An 8,756-nucleotide genomic window follows, 5' to 3' on the forward strand; every position below is an offset into this window, starting at 1 on the left:
TTAAATAAATATAAAAACCTAATATGTAATCATATATAAACTAAATTTTAATATTAAAAGAATATATTTTCTTCTACTTATAAAATTATGTTTTTAACTTTTAACATATTATACTTAATTTATTAGGTCTAATAGGTTATTGTATGTAAACCATTATCATTTTAAAGCTACAACTTTTGAACAATTTGTATAAAATACTTAAATTGTAAATTTAAATATAACCTTACATGATCAACTTAAATATAAATTTTAGTTCAACATAAACAATCTAAATAATATTTTGTAAATAGTTAAAAGTGAAAAATTATAGTGTCTTTTTAATAATGATTATAAGTTGGTTAATAAGGTTAAATAAGTATCAAACCTAAAGTGTAATCATAAATAAACTAAATTTCAATATTAAAATAATATTTTTACTGCTACTTATAAAGTTATGTCTTTAACTTTTAATATATTATACTTATTTTATTATATTTAATATATTGTTGTATGTAAACCATTATCACTTTAAAGCTATAACTTTTGAACAGTTTGGACAAAATACTTAAATTGTTAATTTAAAAAAACATTACTGGGTCAACTTCAATATAAATTTCAGTTCCATTTAAAAGACCCAAAGAATATTTTGTGAATGGTTAAAAGTGATAAATTGTAGTGCTAAATGCAAAAACTAAATTGTAATATCAATTTAACTAAATATTTCCTAGAGATATTTTTAGAATCGTTAAAAGTTTTCAAATAAGTAACTTAAAATAACTTACAATAACAATAGTTAAAAATAACTCTATATAAATGATTATATTGTTATCTTTAAATTTTAAAAAAATTGTTTGATGTTTTAAATAATTAGAATAATAGAAATTAAAACGTTAAATAAATAAATTTTAAAAAATTAATTAACAATAACAACAACTATAAATAACATTAAACCATATATTATATTTAATTTTATTCATGAGTAACCCGCGGGTAAAGGTCATTCAAAAATTGAGATTATGCATTTTTAATAGATGTATATATTATCGTATAATTCAAAATAATCAATATATTATATCAATTTAGTATACAAATTATTATATCGAATTTAACAACAACATTATTGTTATATTTAAAAAAAAAAAAAACATATAATTGTAAAGATTTCAGCTATATAGTCCACATTCATTTGAAGCTCTCATTCATTTGTCCTTTCACCACATTCATTTGAAACTACCATTACTTTTCAATTTCTTTTCAATAATGATTATAGGTTGGTTAATAAGGTTAAATAAATTTCAAACCTAAAGTGTAATCATATATAAACTAAATTTCAATATTAAAAGAATATATGTTATTTTACTTATAATGTTATGTTGTTAACTTTTAACATATTATACTTAATTTATTAGGTCTAATATGTTATTGTATGTAACCCATTATCATTTTAAAGCTACAACTTTTAAAAAATTTGTATAAAATACTTAAATTGTTAATTTGAATATAACCTTACGTGATCAACTTAAATATAAATTTTAGTTCAACTTATACAACCCAAAGAATATTTTGTAAATAGTTAAAAGTGATAAATTGTAGTGTCTTTCTAATAATGATTATAAGTTGGTTGTAATGTTAAATAAATATCAAACCTAAAGTGTAATCATATATAAGCTAAATTTCAATATTAAAAGAATATATTTTTTTCTACTTATAAAGTTATGTTTTTAACTTTTAACATATTATACTTAATTAATTAGCTCTAATATCATTTTAAAGCTATAACTTTTGAACAAATTGTATAAAATACTTACAATGTTAATCTAAATATAACTTTACATGATCAACTTAAATATAAATTTTAGTTCAAAGTAAACAACCCAAAGAATATTTTGCAAATAGTTAAAAGTGATAAATTGTTGTGTCTTTCTAATAATAATTATAAGTTGGTTAATAAGGTTAAATAAGTATCAAACATAAAGTGTAACCATAAATAAACTAAATTTCAATATTAAAATAATATTTTTTACTTCTACGTATAAAGTTCTGTCTTTAACTTTAACATATTATACTTAATTTATTAGATTTAATATATTGTTGTATGTAAACCGTTATCAGTTTAAAGCTACAACTTTTGAAAATTTAGACAAAATACTTAAATTGTTAATTTAAATATAAAATTACATGGTCAGCCTCAATATATATTTCAGTTCCACTTAAAAAACCCAAAAAATATTTTGTGAATAGTTAAAAGTGATAAATTGTAATACTAAGTGCAAAAACTAAATTGTAATATCAATTTAACTAAAATATTTCATAAAGATATTTTTATAATCGTTAAAAGTTTTCAAATAAGTAGCTTAAAATAACTTTCAATAACAATAGTTAAAGATAATTCTATATAAATGATTATATTGTTGCCCTCAAAATCAAAAAAAAAATGTTTGATGTTTTAAATAATTACAATGATAGAAATTAAAATGTTAAGCAAATAAATTTAAAAAATTAATTAACAATAACAAATATAAATAACATTAAACGATATATTATATTTAATTTTATTCATTAGTAACCCGCGGATAGATGTTATTCAAAATATTGAGATTATGCAATTTTAATATATGTATATATTGTCATATAATTCGAAATAATCAATATATTATATCAACTTAGTATAGAAATTATTATATTGTAACATACACATTCTGAAATTGTGTATTGTTATTATTAAAAATAAATAAAATTGAGTGTTGAGTTCTAACAGATAGTTTTTACTAGAAATGAAGTAAAACTATGTTTAGAATCACTCATAAAATATTGGAAGTCTTATGAGATTCCAATTAATAGCCAAATAGTAAAATATAGCGAAAATATAAAATTTGGAATAAGTAAAATTTTATTACTGAAAGTTGTAGATAATCTCGTTAGAAACATTTAGGCGAAAACATCGTCAAAATCCGAGTTATAACGAAGAAGTTGTGACCAAACGAAGATCCGTGATAAATCCGGAAAATACTTTGTCGCGTAAAAATTTAGTTTTCGATAAACTAATTTTTAGCCTTAGTGATGTAAATGAAAGTTGTAGAACTCGTAAGAATAATCAACTTTCATATAAAGACCGTTTGAATCTGACTTCGTATGAGGGTGTTATGATTTTTCTAAGTTTCAGGATTAGCAGTAGACAGCTAAAAACTCGAATTTTAGATCGAGTGATTTTTAGCCGACACAACCTAAACGAGAATTGAAGGTCTCGTCATTAGTAGTGCAACGGTAAAAAGTCTGACGAAAACGGACGTCGGATGAAGAAGTTATGAATTTTTAACAGATTTTCCTGTCCCGGTCTGTTAAAAATAATAATATTAAAATTAAAGTCAAAATTAGCCGACGAAGTCTAAACGAAAGTTGTAGAGCATAATTTTAGCTACGCGTGCATATAAAGAACGTCAAAAACGGAGCTTGTATGTGAAAGTTATGGATTTTAGAAGTTTTTGCACATTTTTCGAGAAAATTCGTATGAATAGTGAAATGCCACGTCACCCTCGTATGCGAGGCTTCCACGTGTCGGACAGGTGTTCGCTTCTGATTGGACCGCAGCCTTGCGTGTTGCCTTCTGATTGGACCAAGCCCGAGGACCACTAAGCTCGGAACACCTTCGCATGAGACACCCCCTTGATCACCCTCGCATGCGCAGCCCACGTGCGAGCCACCTGCTGTCCGAGCCGAAGACCCAGCCGATGACGCGCCTGAAGCTGATGACTCCTCGCATCCGAGCCTCGCTGGAGCCCTGCGAAGCTGCCATCTGGTCCGAACCTCACAGCCACCGCCTCCTTCCCTTCGCTTCGGATCCGAAGCTCAACCCTATATAAGGGGTGCGAGCCCTCTCGGCTAGTTTTAGAAATTTGGCATTTTCACCCCCTCTTTCAATATTTTTACGATCCCGACATCCCCCGAAGCCCCGGTACTTATTCTAAAGCCCGAAACACCCCCGGAGACTCCCGAGAATCCCGAAAAATTTATCTTTTCGGTTTTGAAGCTCTACCTTTTTAGAGTCCGGTTTTTAGCTAATTCTCCCGGTTTTCAACAAATAAAGCCATATTTGGAGCCGATATGTTGCTCAAATTACTATTTTAACCCCCGATTATTTTAAGGTGAGTTCAATATATAGGAACAATTGTATGTTATGTGTTATATGTGCTATGTGCTTTTCAGTGTTATTATTTCGGGTTATTTTCCCGTGTTATTTTTATTCGCTATTTTTAATAAGCAAAGATATACCTTTGACCTTGTGATCAGTGAACGGACTTAGATTCACGGTGGTACTGGTATGTAGCCTCTGGCCATGTAGAACATGTCTCGTAAGAGAATGGCTTCTATTCTATGGCATTGGCAGAAGGTTAGATAGGACTGGTATGTAGCCTCTGACCATGTAGAGCATGACTCCGTAAGAGAATGAACTCTATTCTATGGTATTGGCAAATGGTTAGACAGGTCTTTAAGCCTGAAATCTACCAAAATGTTAATCCGAAGTTGTATATCTTCTGTGCCGTTTGGGCCAAAAGCTTTATTGATGTATATCAAGTAGTGAAATTGTTATGTCTCATTGATCGTAAATCTTTGAATCAAATCTTGAGTTGATATTGAAAGCGTGACATATGATACGCATATGCTATTGTTGTTCTTGTTCCCTTTTGCTTCTGTCATATTGGTATATATAAGGCATAAGATTATATTGTATCTATTTATTGAATTCACTAAGCGTTATCGCTTATCCCTCTCAATGTTTAACATTTGCAGGTGATGAGTATCCAATTTAGTTTTATACTGCTGAAAGATTTAGAATAGTTAATATCATTTCTCTGTATTCTAATGTTCAAGTATGTATATGAATAATAGATTCCTGGGTAGATATGAAATGTAATAAAACTTAGTCGGTTTGTATCCAATCTTTTGTAATCACTTTATCAATATAAAATATTGTTTTATAAATATGCATGTAGCATGTTTTGAGGAAGTAACTTAAGAATAATGTTGAAATAATATGAAAGTTTGGGTCTTTCATAAATACGAAAGTTGGGGTCTTTCATATATCAAATTTAACAACAACAATATTGTTATATTTAAAAAACATATATTTATAAAGTTTTCAGCTATATAGATGTTTCTGTGCAACGCGCGGGCATTCGCCTAGTATATATATATATATATATATATATATATATAGAGAGAGAGAGAGAGAGAGAGATAAAAGAGAAAGACAATACATGATCTAATTTTAGGGTTTCTTGACTTTCTTCCACTTCACAACATATGATGATACGATAATGAATTAGTCATATATTTTTGGACATGTCATACTTTTTTTTAATGTTGGATTTGTCGTAATTTATATTTGTAAGTTTGTTGGATTTGTCGTTTTGTAATGTTGAATTTGTGATATCGGATTTTTAAATTTTTTTAGTTGTTAAAAAACTAGATTTTAAGCTTTTAAAGTTATGAAAAATAGTTTTTTAGCCCAAAATATAATTTTTTTAGCAAAAAAAAAGTCTATTTTATGCCTATAGAATGGGGGAACGGGGCGAAATCGAGGGTGATGAAGGCATTTGGGGGCGGAATCAGGGGCTATGTAAATGGGTGATTCGGGGGTGGGGGCAGGGGCAGCTATTCCTGTTCCCATTTTGTCCTATTGACATCCTTAGTTGAGCGTACTTCGCTTTGTCGCATCCTACCAGTCGTTGTGGCGGGGAGATCTCTTTGATGTCTTCCGAGATCTCATTGGTGTCGACGTTGAGGTCAATGTTAGTTTGTGCGTCGTAAATGTCGAATGAACTCGAATTTCGTGACCTCTTCGATTGTACCTTCGATGATGTTCGAGTTTTAAGACATTTTGGATCGAATCGCAATATCTCCCATGATTTTTCATACTAGAAACATGACCCATTTCGACGTGATATTGCTCTGTAGCGACTTTGAACAAATCAAAATCGTTGGCACCACTTTGCTTTTCTGAAAAAAAAGATTGTTGTAGATTCCGTCCCATTGAATTTGGTGCACCTACGATTCATTGGATTTCACTTGCTACTAAGCACATCGACATTGGTATATGGATTTATCTTCATAAGAGCATGAAATCTTGTGAGAACTGCTTCCCAAAAAGCAACTTTCCTTATATCATTTCCTTGACGCTCATTTTTTGATATCCCGCACCACGCAACTGTCAAAGCGTACTCGTCATCCCATGTTCACCATAGTAGAGGTTCTTCGCTTTTTGCGACCGTTTCCCTTTCCATGTCCCTGTCCCTTTCCCTCTCCCTCTCCCTCTCCTATTACGTCTCGGTTGCATTTCAGGAACGTTATCTTCCAATAGTTGTGTGGGTGGTTGTTTGTTGAATGGAAGAAAAATTATTAAAAAGGTTTTGTTGTAGATTTAGGTTATGGCCAATAAGGTTCTGTTGAATGTAAGGTGATGTAGGAAATTACATTGGGGGTGAGGTGGGATAAAAAAGCTTCCTTGGAATGGTATTTGTTGTAACATTCCGTTTAAAATCAATTAAATAAATAATAAACTCTAAAGCCCCGAGATGTAATTTTTATTATTATTTTATAGCCAAATCAATAATATTTAGCGGGGTGTTGGTTTCGAGGAGCCAAATGTAATAAATTGGGGGTGTTTGGTAAAATATTGGACTTAAACTGGATAGATTTTTGAATGCTAGGGGCCGATTGGTAATTTTGGGACTTATTATGAAAGGATTTTTGGAGACAGGGGCTAAAAGAGTAAAATATGGACTTGGACTGAAAAGAATTGAGGGGGAGGGGTCGGAAGTGTCAAAATGATAAGAAATTCAATTGAGACTAGTTAAAACCCGTCATCTTGATCGCCCATGCTAACCCTAACCCTAAAGACATCTTCCAACCGTCATCCTTATATCCCCTATTCCCGGACGGCGCCGCCACCCTCTGTTGTCGAAGTCGCAACCACCCATCAATGCCACCGTGTTTGCTGCCAACGATTGAGGGTTCAACGAGTCGGAAATTTTGGACAACAAGGATCTTGGAGGTTGAATGAGCGAAGCTGAGGCCGTTGTTGCCAGTCGAGTTCGAACAGTTGATAAGCGCCATTGTCGCATTCCTCGGTTGCCATCGATGAAGCTGAGAACGCCGAAGACCGACGTTGTGGTTGTGTGCCGCCATGCTCAAACGCGCCTCATCCCTCTTCTTTTGTTCGTTCTGTTCATCATCATTCACGTCCGCCACCGCCCATGTGGTTCTTCTCCGCTGCTCCGATCAACAATCACTCCGAAGGAGGCTGTTTTGGTGTGTTTTAGCCCGTGTGTTGCAAGTATGTATGAGTATTTCGGTGTTGCTATATGTTGAGGATGTGCTCGTTGTCCAGAAAACCGAGAACGACCGCCATGGCAGCCAACCATGGTGGTTTTCGCCATTTCTACACTTTCGTCGCCTCCTGGCGCCACCAACCGCCATGTTGGGTGGTTATGCACATGAGTTACTGTGTATGTGTGTGTGTGTGTTATATTTTGTGTGTGTGTGTGTGTTATTTTGGGATATTATGTTGTATAAACAAATTTGTGGCCGGAATAATCAAGGAGATCGCCACTACCAGCCGCCGTGTTGGGTAGCGGTGTGCATTTGCGTGTGATTGGATTGCTTTTGGGATGCTTGGACTTTATTGGACTAGAATTATAACCACCGCCATGAGGTGGTGGCCGCCACCGTGAGCCGTCGTTAACCACTACTACCCAAGGTTTTAGTGGGTGGTGCCCGACCTATTAAACCCTAATTGACCTAAAAACCTAACCATATGACTAATTGGCACACGATTGGGTTGGAAACCCTAATTAGGGTTTAGAAAACCCTAATTTTGGGAATGTGAGTTTGGATTTGTCGGGACCTACGTTTGGACCACTGTGTATGTTTGGACTAGTGGAGTGGTGGGCTTAATGGATTAAGTTATTAATAGGTTAAGTAGGAACACTTAACCCTAATCGTCATTTATGTGAAAAAACCTAATCGGGTTTAGGTTCTTGTTGTGCCATTTCTTGGGTTGGGTTGCGGTGGGCCTTCGTGGGCCAAATGGGAACAAGTTGTGGACTAAGGAAATTATTGGGCTTTAGGATAAGGCCCATTGGAAAGGCTTGGGGCCAGTTTGGAAAATTAGGCCATATGTAGACCATAATTGGGCCTTGATGATTATGAGATATTGGGTCATCGGAATGCCAAATGTTTGGGCTAGGATAAATGGTTGGGACATAAATTAAGTCCATGTAGATGTTTGGGCCCAATTCGGAAAATTGGGTCATATGTTGGGCTTTGGTTGATTATTGGGCTTTCAGAGTGTGTGTTTGGACTTTGGTTTTGGACCAAGTTAGCTTAAGGGTAAAATAGTCTTTTTACCCCAATCATTGACTTATGGTTATGTATTGGAACCCAATTATTAATTGGGTGTTGTTTTGATGTTGACAGTTCAAGAATCTATCAACCGGCAGCTAGATTTTTATCCGCGGGACTTCGGCAGTGTGAGGTGAGTCTCCTCACCATACCAATGGGTCGAAGGCACCAAGGCCGACCTATTTTGTGATATGTGATACACTAGTTGATGTAGTGATATGTGGTATACTAGTTGGTTATATGCTATATGGTATGTTAGTTGTATATGTGGTATACTTGTATGAAAGACCATAAGGGAGCCTATGGCACTTGGATGTCAGACCATGTGGAGAGCAAATGGCTTTCCTATTAAAGACCATGGGGGCCCATGGCACTTG

Source organism: Lactuca serriola, chromosome 2 (genome assembly GCF_051521515.1).
Source record: "Lactuca serriola cultivar US96UC23 chromosome 2, Lser_US96UC23_V15, whole genome shotgun sequence".
Classification (NCBI taxonomy): domain Eukaryota; kingdom Viridiplantae; phylum Streptophyta; class Magnoliopsida; order Asterales; family Asteraceae; genus Lactuca; species Lactuca serriola.